The sequence below is a fragment of the Grus americana genome, chromosome 1 (assembly GCF_028858705.1).
Source record: "Grus americana isolate bGruAme1 chromosome 1, bGruAme1.mat, whole genome shotgun sequence".
Lineage (NCBI taxonomy): Eukaryota > Metazoa > Chordata > Aves > Gruiformes > Gruidae > Grus > Grus americana.
In genome coordinates, this window is record NC_072852.1 from 158,955,345 (window position 1) to 158,973,412 (window position 18,068).

Below are 18,068 nucleotides of genomic sequence, written 5' to 3' on the forward strand. Positions count from 1 at the left end.
TCCAAACTTTCTCTCAAAATACAAAATTAATTAGGAGAACGGAAGTAACTAATGGCTGAGATTGGGGATGGGTTTTTTTGCCTTTCCTGTATAACTGTTTGCTGGATCTGAATAATGCTTTTCTTCATTTTCTCTAAAAGAACAAACACAAACACCACTCCACTCCCCCAAAAAAGGGAAAGCTAGCTATCCATTCTAAGCAGATCTTCTTAAATTTCCTTTCCCCTACATATGGCCTAGATTTTTGGCTGCATCATTAGGAAACAATAGAGGATTAGGTTTCTTTTTATGAGTGTACATGCATGTATGAGTGTGCATGTGTAATAATAATTTTTTCAGCAGTTGCTATGGAAAACAGTATTGTGTGGTGAATCATACTTTGACTTTTGTTGAGTAATTGCATTCTGCTTACTTTACAGTAATTTTAATTACAAATATTTGTTGCAAATTAAAATGTTACAAAGTGGGATGTATTCTTAAGTGGAGTCTGAATATATTTTAAAGGTGATGCTTTTTTTTTGTAGTTTATTGCATGATGTGTGATATTTTTAGTGTCACTCTATGAAAGAAAAGATATAAAATTCTTTGTAGTAAAAGTGGTATGTAGGAAGAGATGGGAGGAGTAGTTTCCCTGTCCATAGGACATGTCTCAATTTAAATGCATTCTGTTCTGCAGCAGGACTGAGTGTTTGGAGATGAGCTGATGGGCATGAGCATTTGTCACAGAATAGCTAATCATCCAGTTAAGACATAACTGCAATTTTTTGCCATTTTACTATATTTAGAAGAGCCTGATAATCAACATTCACTGCAGTATGGACACCAAAGTTAAAAATTACATAATGTCAAGTTTTGCAGCAAGTGGATCTTAAACAGGGTCTCCATATTCCAAATATTGTCTTTGCTGGGGATGTTATTTAAATATTATTTCTCCAGGCTTTCTTTTTCCTCCTTTTTTCTTTCCTCTTCCCACCTCAAAAAAAAAAAAAAAAAAAAAAAAAAAATCCATTCTTGTGAAAAGTGACAAATGTGTTCCAGCCAAATGTTTGGATTTGGCAAATCATTATTTTGACGTCTTTTCAGATCTGCTCGCTCTCTGATTTTTTTTTTTTTTTTTTTTTTAAGAAGAGAGCATCACCGTGCACTGTATGGAAGAATTGCTGATGAGCTGCTCTTAGATCATCAAGTGAAATATGAAAGAAGTTTCAATTAACATTTCTGAGCAGAAGCCAAAACAGTTTACATAAAAATAATCATGAGGAATGGACAGTTGTCATAGCAGGCTAGTATTTTGCAAGTCAATTTGTGGTAAACAAACTTTTAAGGCTTCATCAATTATTTTTTTCATTCCCCATAAACTCCCTCTAATGGTCATAACATCAAATCTGATTTATGTAAGCTTTATAAAAAAGACAAAATGAAACAAAACCAGAATTTGACATAGCCATCTTCGCAACTGTTTCTTCTCCTATATATAATTATTCTTTATTGAAGTTGTTTCATGAAAACCTTGAAATTTGGAATTGGAATAAGAGATCAGAACTGTTCAAAGAAGGTCATATTCATTTTGGCCTGCTAATTCTTTTTAACTCATGTATGATATAACAAATACAGTGAGTAATTGGTGGTTATCCAAGCAGGGAATTCAAGTTGTCCTAACACTTGTGACAGAGAAGCTATGGTAGTGAAAGATGAACATGCATGTGGCTAAAACAACAAATCCCTGGCAGTATTAAATGTGATTCAGCATCTGAACTGCAGAAAGCCTATGACAATTTTATCGAGAGGATAAACTGAATCCAAGTCTTGAAAGATGTTAGTCTTTGTCTTACCTGTCACTTAAGGCAATAACTGTTCTTCATCATCAGAAAAAAAAAAAAAACCAAACCAACCCCCCCCCAAAAAAAACCCAAAAACAAAACCAAAAAAACCCAAAACCAAAGCAAACCACAAGAAAACATAAAGTTAGTTTTCATTTTAATCTTGATTTTCTCCTCACTTTTTAATCTTTTTATGTTTTCTTCAGTGTCCTGCTCCATTTTTTAATCGTATGAAACAAAGACAGAACAACAAAGACATGTTACCTCTGTTATTTACCATGTTTCTTTGGGATCTGCAGGCTTCCTGTCCTCCCCCTATCAAGTCTTTCCTTTATGAGTCCTAAGAATGATGCAAAATATCTAATGAATGGAAAATAGGCAGAGACTGTAACTCTGAGCCTTGTGCCTTCTAACTCCTTCATATGTTCTTCATGTTACTCTTGTTTCAGATAGCTCTCCTGTATCTGATTTATTTTTCCCTTGTTAGCAGGAGGAAAAACTTTTGTGATAATTAGTGATGCTTGGTTTCAAGTCTTCATATATGGCATGTCTCAGTGGTCTAATAGCAACTGGTTTCTTGTATTAGTATTATTCTAATTACTTGTTTCAGCACTCCTCTCCTGTGAGGACAGGCTGAGAGAGTTGGGGTTGTTCAGCCTGCAGAAGAGAAGGCTCCGCGGAGACCTAATTGTGGCCTTCCAGTACCTGAAGGGGCCTACAGGAAAGCTGGAGAGGGACTGTTTATCAGGGAGTGTAGTGACAGGACAAGGGGTAATGGGTTTAAGCTGAAGGAGGGTCGATTTAGATTAGATGTTAGGAAGAAATTCTTTACTGTGAAGATGGTCAGACACTGGAACAGGTTGCCCAGAGAAGCTGTGGATGCCCCCTCCCTGGCAGTGTTCAAGGCCAGGTTGGATGGGGCTTTGGGCAACGTGGTCTAGTGGAGGGTGTCCCTGGCCATGGCAGGGGGTTGGAACTAGATGATCTTTGAGGTCCCTTCCATCCCAAACCATTCTATGATTCTAAGATTCTATGAAGTAAAAATTAATTTAAATAAAATGAAAAGAATGAATGAAGCATTATGAAACAGATAACTGTGATGCACCAAATATACCTGGAAAACTTGTAAAGTTAAGCAGACACAATTACTTGCATCCAAGTTAATCCAATATTTCATTAGCTAGATTAACAGAACTTGTGTTAATTAATCTATATATAGGAAGAAAATGATATTATACAAAGTAAATTCCATTTTGCCTTTGTATATTCAAGATCTTTCTGTTTTCTTATATATATTTTTAAAGGCCTTTGTTTTATGTGGACTGTGTAGCCAATAGTTTTGTTTTATATTTCTAAATGATTCAGCAGTAAGTGTTATATATTACTTAATAACCTGAAAATAGCTGATCTTACAATTTACTGATTTTTATGAGTATATGGTGGGGTCCTTGTTTTTAATCTCCAAATTAAATTTCTTCAACTGTAAGTAAATAAAAAAGGACTGCTGGTGAGTTTTATATCTTTTTAACAGCCCTGGTATGTATTGATCAAGATTGTTTCAGCTTTATGGTAGTATCAACAATACGTCTTGTGTTCCAGGTTATTGAATCTTTCTCAGAGATGTCTTGTGTGTCATAACATTTGTAAATGTAATTGGAATGGTGCAACCTTTCACTGCCTTAGGGTATTTTGAGGTTTTGTTATTCTAGTAGTGCATTTACAAAAAAGAGAATAGCTTGTAGAGCAACCCCTTTAGTTTTATTTATGCTTTTTATTCAACATTATCTAAGAGAATTTCAATTTTTGTTGTTAGTGACAAAACTAAATAGCACTGTTAGAGCAAATTCAGATGAGTGGGCCAAAGTGTGGAAAATAACAAGAAAGATGGTGAAGCAACATAGAAGAGGTGGAGCGTGGGTGTTTTGTTTCACTGTTTTGTTGGGTAGCTTCCCCCAACACACACCTCACCTGAATCATAACGCTTAAGTGGAGATGATGCTTTGAAGAAAGCTGTCAATGGAATATGATCTTAATTTTATCACTCACATTATTTCAGGATTTCTTTATGGGAAAAAATGCTGAACTATCTGATATTGCAAATAATTGTTCCTATGAGCCAATAGCTGATAAAAAATTTTGTAATTTCCAAAGGTAAATCCAGAAACTAGTTGAAAAGGCATTTTTCTTTGCTTTAGTTTAACTTCTGAATGCTTCTATATTATGTAGATGCCATTTGACAAGTAAAACAAACTTATAGGTTAGGATTACAAGTCTGCTGTGCTTTTTCTGTAACAGAGCATCTGAAAGTTGGTTGGTTGGCTTTTTTCTTTGGGCAAATGCTTGCCTTCTATAGATAATGTTCTTTGCTTTGTCCATTACATCTCAGAGGATTAAAAACAATGGGTTTTGCCAGAAATCTGATTCTTGTATTGGTACAAATATGTGGGTTCATCTACATCAATAAAAAACCCCAAAACATTACAGTCTACCCTTCTCAAATGTTTTAAGTTTCTAATAATACTGCAGATAGATAAATAATTACTGGTTTCTAAAGTAGCCATGGTGGGGTTTTTTCAGGGTCCACCCAGAGGTTATAGTTACATTCTGCTAAACCTCAACGACCCTCTGTCTGTTGAACTTGTCCAAAGACAAGGGATTTAACCAAGGTGTCTCTCCTTCATAGTACCTTTTTTTGTTAAGGCTGCAAATTGTGTGCAGGGCCCATTCAACCTTGTGAAAAGATTTGAGAGGTTTGAAAAACAATTATGGATCAAAATAATTTTTGCTTGTTGTTGTGATCTTTCCTCTCGCTTTGCCAAAAAGCAGCTGGGGCACAATATAAGAAAAGTTAGGAGTTAGAGTAATTTTTGATGCAAGTAGCCCTATACACTCTCAAGAGCATGGCCTTCCAGAACAGCATGAGGTTTCCAGCACTAAAAAGGCCATTATATTCTACAGGTCATCAGTACCTAAAGGACAATGTGTTTTCTTTCACATGCACACTCAGACCAGCTGGCCAAATCCATCTTTTTTTTTTTCTTTTTTTTCTTTTTTTTTCTTTTTTTTCTTTTTTTTTTTTTTTAATTGCAAAATATTAATTTGTAAGTATCACCCATAAGGTTATATTTTTAGGTGGCAAAAACCTATGAAACCCTTGAAGACATAGGAAAAATCTGGTTTTGAGGACTGGTCCCATTATGGTATTTGTGTATATTTATAGAGAACACAAAAATATGTGTAGATACTTATAGAACACATAAAAATAACATGATTTTACAACTAGTAAAAATAAAATAATGGGGGTTTTTGTTAATCGTGTTTTTTTCTGGGTTTTTTTGTCCTTAACCATGATTAGCACCATTCTTTCCCACCATCTCATCCATTCCTTCTCTGTTTTCCTTATACCTAAAAAAATATTTTTTTTTCACAGATAGAACTGCACAGGTTTGTTTTATATTCAGTGTTAAATTCTCATGAAAATAATCTGGCTTTATTCCAGTGTATAAAGTACCTTCTGTGGCTTCTCATAGTAGCTTCATGACTGTATGACCTACAGGAGATTGACCTCTGATTTTTCTGTTCCTTCTGCTTATTTCACATTTTATTGTACACAGATGAGTAAGTGCAAGCTTGAGTTACTGTAAGTTTTCTTCGTTCAGCACTATATACATTTAAATGAACTGTTTAACCATATAATACTTCAATTACAAGAAAGAAAACAAGATCACATACGTTTTTAACAAGCTTTTTATAGTTTTTCTAAAAATGCTCAATCATTTTCATTTAATAACTTGCTCTGAGGTTGTTCCAAAGTTTTATTAACTGAGATTAATCCTCTTTAAATATGTAGACCATCATGTCTCAATTTTTTCTCCAGTGTTTAAGTAAACGAATCAAAACTATCCCATGTAATCTTGTACCATGTATACAGCAAGGCAAAAGTGTGAGGTGCTAAATTCCATAGATCAGTGGATAAAAAGGTAAGTATATTTACATATATAAATGTGTCTTGTGACATGGCTTGTGTTTCTTCACCATTGTAACGTGCAAGTCTCCTGTTACTTGCGTGTGGCCGTGTTTTCCCCGTTTCCCGGGCAAAGACACCGGACAAGGGGGTGTACGGAGTTGGGCAGCTGCAGCCGCGGAGGAGGCTGGAGAGTGCACAGAACAACCTCTGCGCTTGCACAGCCCGTCGTCTTTTCTATTCTCTTCAATTTGTCATTGGCATTTCCCAGTCCAGATAAGAGCGAGCTATTCCAAACTGTGTTATCAACAGCGCTTTTATTTTGGTGTTTCCAAGTTTATCTGATATCAGTAACCGCAGCTCTACTTCTCAGAGGCAAAGACATCAGTTAAAGCGTCGTGCTGGCAGTTATAATATTGCTTATAGTGCTTTTCTGAATGATACCACAAAACCTCACATAAATGGCATACAAATGACGTGGTTACTGTGGAAGACAAACAGTGATTTACTGCTGTGTGCAACGGTGCTTTCACTCATCGTGGGGAGTAGCTGGGTGTCGTGGTGGTTTTCTGAAATGCTGTACTGCATTTGAAATGTTTCAGACTGTAACGCTAAGAGGAATAATAATATTGAGTCACAAAACTGAAGGTGGGGAAACTTAGAAGCATAGATAAAATTACGCACAGGAATTGTTGATATTATCTGGGAATTGAGACTTCTGTTTAAAATATGCTATGTATCACTTCCTCCACAGATATTGCAGCTAATATGTATTTCTGAACAAGTGGTTGCAATAAATAATGGTTGCAATTCCAGAGAACCTATTACACTTACCAAAGCTGTTCTCTTGAAAACATTATTTACAGAGTATAATTAACCTCCTGCCTTTTCATGTTCCTGCTGCATACGAGTAACTGGAACAAATAGCTCTGTTATAATTATCTTCCTGCACTTTCTCCCCTCTCACTCGTCTTAAAAATTTTATCACAACTTTCACTTTTTTATCTTTCCTATATCATTTGCAAAATTTTAATTTTATGTTGACTTTACCAGAGTCATGGAGAATCATTTTGTTTGGACATAGCTGTCAGGAGCTTGAGAATACTATGACTGACAGACTTGTGCAGAGTTTTACCCTTTAATTATTACAGGCAGCATAACTACCCATTTTTGAAATTGTTCCACATAAGAAATTGATATTTTTTCCTTCTTCTCCACTACTCTTCTGAGCAAGATGTTCTACGATATCACAACTCTGATATTTGAAAGGTGGTTTTTTTTTTCTTCCACAGTTCATTTTCTCTTCCATAATTTGCATTCATATTTTCTTCTGTCAATTCTGATTTGAGTTTATCCTGAAGAAAAGTTGAAAAGATCCCATATTTTTGAAATATCAAATTTTTCACAAAATCAAATTCTTTTCTGGAAGAGTAACTAGATCGTTACTAGCTTCAAACTATTTTTGATTTTATTTTTAAGCTCAGGCTTCCCACCATTCATCATAGGTTACAATTCCTAGTGCAACACGCAGTTACAGCCCCCAAAAAAGAGCATATGTCTTGTCTCTGCAACGGTGTCTATCTTAAATATTTTGCTTGAACATAAATGTCCTCTGCAAAGTCTTTTGTGGGGCAAAGATGGCAATTTAGTGCTGCCATTTCGACTGAGATTGCTGGGCATCTTCAGATTTGCCTTCCCAGCTCTGGTTTCTAGGAGAGATTTAGAGACTGAAAAAAACACATCTGTGGGAGGGGAGAAAGGGGAATAAGAAATAAGTTTTAGAGCTTAAAAAAGAAAATGGGAAAGCTATAAAAGGACAGAAGAACGAAAGGCAAGGGAGTTATGATGACAGTAGGAAGGACAACAGTCATACCCTCTCCCCATCACAAAAAATCCAGAAAAAACTGAGTAAAGAGGTGAAATATATGGCTTGGACCATTTCTTCACAATTGACAAATACTTGTTAACAAAGATACTATTCCTGCATCTCTTGTAACTCTTCATCACTGTGGAGGGGGGAAATCCTGGTAGCGATGTGCAGGACAGCTGTGGCCAGGACCCCAGATTTGGCTGACACTGGTGGGTCTGATCTCTGTTGTCCTAGTGCCACTCGCTGGTTCGTTGCCTGACCCTAAGCAGCATCAGGGCAAAGTGCAGGGTGGGCTACACCCTCTGATAACTGCTGCTCTCTAAGGAGAGTGAAGGAGGGGCACAGGCAAAGAACCACTGAAGCTCTGGAGGACAAGGACCACTCAGATGCTTTTTCCTGTGAAGGTGGCTTTAGACTGTGGTCTCCCCAGCTGCAAGGCAGTGGGTTCATATCAGGTTTTGGAGGCAAGGCTTTTAAGGACTTTACAGGGACGCAAAATATATCCTGATTAATAGTGCTTAATCATTTTGTATTCTGGAGGATGCTCAGGAGTGGCAGATTAAGTGGCTGCTGAGCAGAAGTATGTCTGACCTGTTGTACCCCTTGGATTCTTACTTTATCTCCTCGTAATGTCAGAGACAATAACTGGAAAACAGTTCCTTTTTTTCTGTCTTTTCCCTCAAATTACTTTGGATGGTGGACACTTGATATCTATTTTGGAATTTGACCAGTACGACGTCTTTATAGTATATAAAGTAAATGTTCTTATGAGAAGAAAAAATTCAATTTCTTCTGTTTTTTTCTGATTGCTATTTTTATGTGAGTGGGGATAGCATATTTGTAGACATGTCTTGTCTGTATCACATTTTGACCAGATTGAATAACTAAATATTTTTGTTTCCTTTATTCTGAGAATAGTGAATTTTTATCATCTGGGTAGTTTTCACTCCATAGTAAATTGATTCACTCTATAGTAAAAATATATATTTTTGAAGCTTCATTAAAGACCTTGTATTTTTGCTTTTCATAATAATGAAGCAAGAAGTACACTTTAAGCCTCAGTCAATGGGAAGAATTTTACATATAATAAAGTTATACAGTCTCTTGGGTTTTGTTTAGTTGGGATTTTTTGGGGGTGGGGTTGAGAGGTGCTTTAAATGAAAATATAAGCAGGTATCACTTCAAGTCTTCATTTTGGGAGATTTTCTTAAAGAGAATGTCTTGTTAGGATGAATTTGAGCCCAACAAGTGACAGAGAGAGCAATTATAGCTGAAGCTGTATGTACAGAATAAAACATTTTGTGAATGCTTCTTGGCATTGCTCTGTAAAGCATGCTTAGCACAATGAGAAACATGGCCAATAGTCAAATTCTTCAAATACAGCAAGTTCTCCTGATTGTTAATAAAAAAAAGAAAAAAAATATTATCTGACAAGCTGCTGAAGTTGAACTAGCTTCAGAAATACCATATAAGAGGCTTTATAAGGCTGAAGAAGTTGTATTCACATGCTTCAAGTGACTTAACATGTGGTAGTTTCACAGTGGGCTGTTAGTCCCATGTGGGGACACTGTGTCCAGAAGGTTTAGCGTTCTTGGACACCCAGTCTCCTTGAAGTGCGGCAGCATCGTCCCCCTATGTCAATAACAGCTGATTTCCTCTTCTCTCGATTCAGGAACAGCTGATTTGTCACTCTTCCTGCTGCCAGCTAAGAGGGACATTTTCTCTGGGAAGAGGAAGATCTTATCGCTTTCTTTTTTAAATTTTATTTTAATTTATTTTTTTTTAAGTGAGCCCCTTTATCCTTAATAGTTATCAAAGAATTTCCTAGCAGTATGAGAAAGTGTCAATAAAATTTGGAAACTTTAATTGCATGTAAAACTTAGTGAAAAATTACTAACTGGCTAGAAATTGGAAGCTTTTTGTTTTCCAGGGCCAAAGAGAGTAGTTTACAACAGAATAATTTATATTTTACACGGCATTATTAAAAGTGCTTAAATCAAGAGAATGTGCTGAAGCTGTGGCCTGTTATACAAGCTATTGATTAAGCTGAACTATGAGTCAGAAAAGAACCTAGTTAATTTATCATCTTAAATTTGCTGTTGAGTGTAATAATTAAATCCCTGAAATTTGGATACAAACTTTTTCATAACTGTGTGGTCTGCTGCCTTTCGATTTTCTTCAGAATTACGTGTTAACTGGGATGATACATACTGAATATCCATCCATGTGCTGATTTGTAATGCGAACCTACAGCACCCTGTGTCCTAGTATAACTCTTTGCATATGTGTAAGTACAGAAGAGAATCAGCAGGGGTGGTGGTGGTGATGAGGTTTAGCATCTAAGATGTTAGCTAAAATTCTCAGCTGTTTTTCAGTGATGATACTACTCTTCTCCCAAGTTAAAGTGTTGGATGTGGTGTGTCTTCATGTTACAAAAATAAGTTCCTAGTTCTTATGGATGTGTATGTAATTGGTTGACTACAGGCAGATCTCTCAAAGAAGAAAAGCGTTCATTTGTATTTATTTGCACAATATTTATCTTTTATGGTTTTAATCACCTATAAACTGGAAGACATTTGACTTCTGATTTTTCAGCTAAAGTATTACAGCTCATGTGACTGAGATGTTGATGTTATTAAATTAGGCATTTTTGGGTTTGGATGGCATAATTTTTTTTCCAGGTTACTTTACATCTTTTGAGATGCAAATGGTAAAACAGAGCTAGTGATGTCATTTTCTAAACCAGCTAAGACTCTCAGAGGTTTCTTTAAATCGAACTCCAACAACTCATGTTATCCTGAGAAGTGCCAAGAGTCCTTCAGACTTTGCAGGAAGCTCTTCAGTTTGTAGGACCTGACTCCCTGAGTGAAGAAATGCATATCCTCTTCCAGGCAGCGCCCAGTGCTGCTTCCCTTGAACTGCGTGGCAGTGTCTTTGTTCAGGGATTAATTTTCCCCTCTGGTGACTGCATAATGCCAGATTAAATCCAATTTTCAGTCCTTGTCATGGTCAGAATATTCCAAAATTTTCTTGGGATAACATCAGAAACCTGAACATTTAAGCAAAGTAATGGATTTTTCCCTGGCTGATTGAGTATCAGTCACCTGCTGAAATTTGAAGGAGGCTGTGGGTTGTGTGGCCTGGGATTTCCCTGGCTGTCAGCTGTAAGAGAGGTTAGGAATGTAAACTACTGTCATACTTAAAAAAATGTCTGTCCTCTGCTCCTCTGAGGAAACTCCACAAAGAGGATGGGAGGAGACACTGCTGGCTTCAGAGCCTCGTGACGAGCAGTGACAGGCCCCACTCCCTATACCGCATGCACGTGAGGGGCCATCTTGTCCAGACCGCGCTTTTGCCAAGAATGATTGTCTAGATGATCTTTGAGGTCCCTTCCAACCTGATATTCTAGGACTCTACGATTCATCTGTCTGTCTGTTAACATTCCCTGGTATATAAACAGTATTCACATTTGAGAAGCAAGAGAGAAAATACGTACCACACGCACGTGGACATGCTGGACTCTGCCGTTCCCAGGTGTTTGCAGATGCCACCTGTTGCCTCAGGATGGGCAGGTTTAGGGGGAGCAGCGTTACAGGGCAGGGAGGATGGCATACATCTTGGGGTTCATTTGTGGGAATATGACATTAAATTTTGTTGCGTTTGCCTTACTTGTCAAGAAATTTTGAGACTCTCTGAGGTGGAAATCCATTCACAATTTTTTCTTAACACTAGACCAGAGAGCTGTGAAAAAATTGATAGTGGGATGTGAAGCCAGACTAAATTATACTGTTTTGAAGGACAGCTGGTTAGGAAATTAAAATCTTCAATCAGTCTGTGGTAATAAAGTGTTTAACCCAGATGAGTCTTTTGTTGTATATATTAGGAAGTATCATGTTTTATTCACTTGGTAAATACACTTTCTTTGTCAGTAGCTCTGAGTACATTGAAGTGAGCAGATTCTTGCCTTGTATCCTAATTTTATTATGTCTTATAGTGTCCTTCTGTATTATTTCACAAAAGTCAAGAAGGTGTGTAGCAGGCTGTATCTTTTTCTGCTTAACATGTTTGCAAATCTGGACATCATGCTGAAAAATATATTTAAGGTTCAAACTAACTCCAGTGCTGTTGAGGTATTTTTCACTTGGTGTGGAAGAAGACTGGGTTTTCTGAACTAGATTTTTCCTTTTCTAAAACACCAGCAAGATACTCCAGCTCTATCAAGATATGAAAATAAGACATCAGCTTTTCTGAAGATGCTAAATATGCCAGTTGCTAAGCATTTTTGAAAATCTTTTTTAGGTACCTGAGTGGAAGCTGAGCAATTAGAAAAATCATCTACAAGGAATTTCTTAATGGCCCTTTCTGAAGCTAGCATGTAGAGAAGATAGCTCAATACTCATTTATTCACTCACTGGAGAGCTATAAGAGGACCAAGTGAATGTGCACAAATCTAGTCTGTAATCACTAGTCTTATGTAGCAAGTTACAACTTACGAAGGGTCAGTCATACTGTAAAAAGAAGGGGCTTTAAATGGTACAGGATGCAAGTAGGTGCTTCATTTTCCATGGAGTGTGCAGTTTACTTTTCTTTACTTTTAAGCCCATTCTTGAGATTTTTCAGTAAAAGAACCAAGACTTCTTAAAAAAATAAATAGACTAGGACCTTTGTCATTCTACACAATGTGCTGGACCCATAATACTTGCTGATGCAAGTTAGGTACCACTCAGCAGCTGTCTGCTATGCAGACGGAACAAAATGCCAGCCCTGGATTCAAGCTGTTACAGCCCAACATAATGTGTTCTTATTGCTTTAGCACATAATATTCTTTGAAGAGAAAGTTAATAAGCAGTGCACTGAGGGGATATATTTGACACTTCTACAACGGATGTTAGTCAACTTAGCTCCTGTTCTAATGCTTGGCGGGGGGGTGCAAGTTTTAAAAACAGCCCAACTGTTACATGTTAGAGTGAATTATTGTAGCATACAGAAAGACGTCAGTATTCAAACACAGTTCTATAAGCTCAGGCACTTAAATGCTGTGTCTAAACACATAAATGTATTGTATAATTTTTATAGGTTCTAAAAACTATTTTAGGCAATCAGAATAGTGTGCTGTTGAGACCAACAGAAATACTGAGATTTCTAGAAAGGTGTTGAAGTGTTGTTTATTTACCTGCACTCTACTTACTGTGTGGATGTTTCTTTCATGTTATTCTTTTTTTTTAAGACTAATTATACTCTCTTAAAATCTATTTTCAGCTCTTTTTAATGCCTGCTTCTCTCCCCTGTTCATTATCTTCTATTTAAATTTCTTTTAATGTCAATCTCCCCCCAACAAACACACACACACACACACACTTTTTCTGTTGTCCAGTTTTTTTCCATCTCTCTGTAATGTTCTTTCTCTCTCCTCTAAGTGTGCTTCCTCACTCTCTTCATATGGGGTTTAGCTTTAGTAGTTGGGATTCACGCTTGCTACTCCAGGTTAGGTATCTTGTCATTGCCCCTCTTGACTTTCATGTCAAACCTACACATAGCACTTTATCTCTCCCATCACATGTTCCTTCTCTTTTCTTTTATAAAAGCTTTTGCATGTGTGTTTTCTAGAGGATTTTCTCTTCCATCTTTCCTGATGATCATTGTATGCTATTCACTGAAGTTTGGGGATTTTTTCAGTATTATTGTATCGGATTAACACTTAGATTGCTGCTTTACATTAGAAAGTGTATCATTAATTGTGTATTCTCAAACAACAAAAAAGTATGTTTATATGGCCAGCATCTCAGAGTATTACATATAATTGTCTTCATCTTGAAGCAGAATTAAAGCAGCAAGTAGTCTTTTCAAAGAAATGATGGACAAACGGCCACAACTGAATAGCTTTGCACAGAGATCGTAGAGTTATACCTTTTACTTATACCGCAGTAGTACCTCAAAGGCCTAGTTATAGTCCAGAAACACACTGTGTGCTGTGGAAACTGAGAGCAAAGTTGATTCACGTGCTCTAGCTCTCATACAGCTGAGGAATGATACCCTTCCTTGAGGAGGCACCTCTCATAAATGTGTCAGTGCAGCAGGATTTTAAGCGGGCAACTGTAACAGAAGTCAGTTGTAATGACGTATTATTCCAGTATTTCTTGGATAAATCCAGTACAGTCATAAAAATTAAGGGTTTTTTCCCCTGAGTTTCTGGTGTTCCTTGTAGTCCCCATAATCATATCCCATCAGACTTGCACTTAACTATGGTCTTTATATCCTAGGGAATTCATCCTATCTCCTTTCCTTCCCCAAGGCACCTTGAATGTAATTGTCTTCATGTGCAAATGGCTTAAAATAATAAACATGGTATCGTAAAACTGTAATTGTTTATGAAGCAAACCTGGGATAGCAAAAGGTGCTGATTTATAAATAAAAAACTCCTTTAATTACCTATCTGCATTTTTACAGCTGGTATTTGCTTGATGCATTTTCTGTCTGCAGTACAGTGAGTGATTAACTGTTGTGACAAGAGAATAATTATTAATTATATTGCAATTTCTGAGCTGTTATGTGTGTATCTAATAAATTTGTTTGTGCTATGAAGGCTGTTAGGCCAGAGGAGGTTAGTTACCTTTCTAAACAATTACGAAATATCTACAGTGCACTGTATGCTCTGATATGTGCATTTACAGTGAGCTACCTGGTACATAAGCTTAATTTAACCAGACGATAAATCCCCAGTCTAGAATCTTTTCACCATTATTTTCACTATGAGGATAATAGTTAAAAATAAAAACATTCTAGAGAAACAGAATTCTGTGGTCTCGTGAAGGTAGTTTGCATGCCCATCTGAAACATATGAAAAATGCCTGGTCTTCTTCATTTAATAAATGTTACCATTATTGTAGATTTGTACTTTCTCACTTTTTTGAGCAGCATCTTTATAGGAGTAAATGCCTGAAAACTGAACTCTATACTCTCATCTAGTAGGTAGTTTATTCCTCCCTTCCTTCCTTCCTTTTTTCCACTTCCAACTTCCAAGATGCTGTGGTTGTGTGGCGATGGCAATACTGCTGTTTATGCTCATCTTTCAAACATAAGTGAGCCTCACTCAAAGAACTTTTCTGTCCTATTTTTCAGATTTCATCCTAATTTTATTTTTATATATCTCTTCTTCTCTTAGCCCACAAAATAACTTTCCATACAACAAGCAATATAGCTCCACCTACTTGAAAGGAAGAAATAGAAAGAAAATTTAATGATGGAAGGTATAAACAATCCCGTTGCATGCTACCATAGTTCACTGGCTCTCTTAACACTTGTGCTTCTGAGCCCAAGCCTTTTGCTTCCAAAGGACAACGGTGTTCAGGCATGAGGTGTATATCCTTTTGTACATGCCTTAAAGATAGCTCAGAGGAAAAAAAAAAAATCATATTCAAACTTTTGTTGTCTTTGTTGGCCCACGTGTCACAGGTTGCCTCTGTCTCTTGAAGAAGTGGGAAAATCACATTGTACCAGCTCTGAGCGCTGCATGTTGTCATAGAAATATACAATAGTGCTGACACTCTGGCAGAGCACAGCCAGTTAGTTGAAGCTATCTCATTTCCTCAGTCTATTACTCAATGCCCCAGGTTCATTGGTTGTTTTTTGTGGGTGGTTTTTTCTTTTTTTTTTTTTTTTAAAAATCTTTTCCCCTCCTTTGCCAACCAGACTTTCAAGGAAACCAGGAGTTCTAGTATTTGATGCAATTTTCAGGTGTGTGTCTGCTGCTCGAGCTCATGCTAAAATGCAGACTGCAGGTATAGCTGGGCATAGTTTCTTTTCAGAATTTTGGGAGGAATTTACATTTCTGCTTTTTTCTTGTTAAATCACTAAACGATCCCTCAGTAGCCTTTTTTAAAGGCCTTGTATGTTCCTTGGCCTTTTTTTCTTTTTTATTCCCCACCCCACCCCCCACCCAGTATTCTGGCAGCAGATATGTTCTTTCCAATAGATAAAGCTATCCTTCATCTCCACTACCCAATAGGTGGTCTTTTTGTAACTGCTCTTATTATTTAGTCATTCTCTTTTTTAATAATGTTTCTCTCCATACTCTATTCTGTGTACATTCATGACTTGTTAAACAGAGCGTGTCCCATCTAGAAAAGGCTGTGCCTTTCACAGAAATAGCTTCTTTTCTTTTTGTTTCTGCACTGCCTACTTCTGATCCAGCATTATGTTCTACTCAGACCAGTGGGACCTGTAGTTCAAATAATTACATTTATATGGATACAAAATTGTACCCCAAAAAAATTGTTTTGTAGATCTGTAGAACTCCCAAGTGGGACAGCTTTCTTCTGAGAAAAAAATCTTTCCAATGATTTTGAGATGGATTTGCAAGAACATTTATGATGTGATATTCACCACAAAAAAAAAAAAAAAAGGCAAAAAGGCCAATTCAGGTTTTGATTGAGTACAGTGTTTCAACAGGTATTTCTAACATGTTCTCTTTTGTATAAGGCAACCACCACTCCCCATAAAGCTTCTGCAAGTTCAGGAGAGCTGGTTGGGATCAAACATTTTTTCTGTAGGAGAAAGCATGATAAAAATTTCATTTCAGTAAAAATATATTTAACCAAAATCAATGCTTTGGCGATTTTTGCGAAAGAACAAGTTTTTTGCTGTAAGAATAGCTTATATAATTTTTTGGCAAACTTTTCATTCTAAAGGATCTTCCAGGCACCACAAGTGAATGACATCTCTTACTGTGCTCTCTGTGGTTTTCATGCCCATTAATGTGTTTTTGGCGAGAAAATCATATGTATTATTTGGAGAGAAGATGACTGAGTACAGTGTTTATAGGCCTAAGAGCATTATGCTTGTGTTACCAGCACTGTGCAGTGAGATTTGGGCCTCCTTTGGTATTCTGTACTGTGTATGCTGTGCAGGCTTTGCTCCAATTAATCTGGGCAGGCACCATGTATCTGACGGCAAACTGCATTTAACAGTGATGTAATCTGACTGCTAGGTCTATTAGGATATTCCCACTGAATAAAATGTTTATGACGGAGGGGAGTTTGAACTTGTACGGGAAATCCAAGCCTGCTGTCCTCCATTTTCAGTGACTGATGTGTGTAAGCATGACTTGACTGGAGCTCAAGGTGGCTGTAGGGTCAAAACAGGCTCCACAGCCAAAAAGCCAGAAACATGGCCCCGTGCCTCAGATCCTGGTTATATGCCTTGTTGGAATATCTACTAAGATCCTTTCTCCTCTGGAAAACATTTCCATAGGTACAACAGCAGAGGTGGTAGCAAGATGCTGACTTTGAGCCTGCTTGAAGCTACAAAAAGGGCAAATAAGTAATTTATTTTGCTTTCAATCTATTTTAATTGCTCTCTTCCCTGGGGCTGACAGAACAGTTCTATTTTCTCACAAATTCTCTGACTCTGATTTTATTTTTTTTAATATGTTGGGTTATTTGGTCTTCAACCTGCCTTTGAAGTTTGCTTCTATTGGGCTTACTCTTGGAAAAAAAAAAGACCAATGTAAGATGAATATTTATTCTCTACCTTTTCTTGGATTTTGCTTCTTCCATCATACTGCTGTTCCCTCTTGCTCTGTCTACTCCCTGCGACTTCATTATATTGTTCTAAAGGAAAGTTCAAAAGGAGTTGAGGAATTTTAGCCTTCATATGTTCAAACCTTTGCATCTGGTGTAGATAAAATTTTTATAAAGATCTTTAAAAAAAAAAATTAATCACTCTCTAAAGTTTGCAAGCTTCCCAATACTGTAATAATTATTCCAAAATGTACAGCTTAATTATATTCCAGTTCATATAGCTTAGTGAATGAACTGTAGCTCCTGTGTGAACTGATATACAGGAGTGATTTACGCTTTTCTCAAGAACAGCTCTTTTATAATCCAGAACTAGCAGTTACAAGAAACATATGTTTAAGGTGTTAGGAAACTGCATTTCTAAAGCTTGTCCTGTTGTAATATTTGACCAGTTAATGCATGAGTCTCTAACTCCCCCTCTCCTCCCCTTTTTGCTTAGTTGCCTACTTTGAGATTTAAATGTGTGTAGAAACAGTGACATAACCTCCTACAGCAAGGTATGTATTTCAACAGATACTCTTTCAATCTTCTTGAACTTATCTACAACCAGCTCTGGCCCACCTACCTCACTCTGTTTAGCAGTAATTCTATCATATTTGTTTTATAACTGCATCAATTTCTCTTTATATTTTTAAGCATTGAAGCTATTTTGCATCTGTTGAGCTCTCTTATTTTAGGATAGTTATCAAGTGATCTCTGAAGTTATTGGGTGTTAATTCATCATGTAAGATCATCAGAAAACACTTCTTAGTGCTCAGGAAGTTTCTGTACCCTGGTGTATTCAAGATACAACTTGCCAGACAATAAGGAAAGGATAGTCTGTATTTCAAAACCTGGAT

General features: G+C 36.8%; 1 protein-coding gene across 6 annotated transcripts in view; it reads left to right on the top strand.

The window, feature by feature from the left end:
- The window catches only part of FGF14 (fibroblast growth factor 14), a 422,900-nt gene that overhangs the window by 219,079 nt on the left and 185,753 nt on the right, over positions 1–18,068 (top strand). The window lies entirely within an intron of this gene.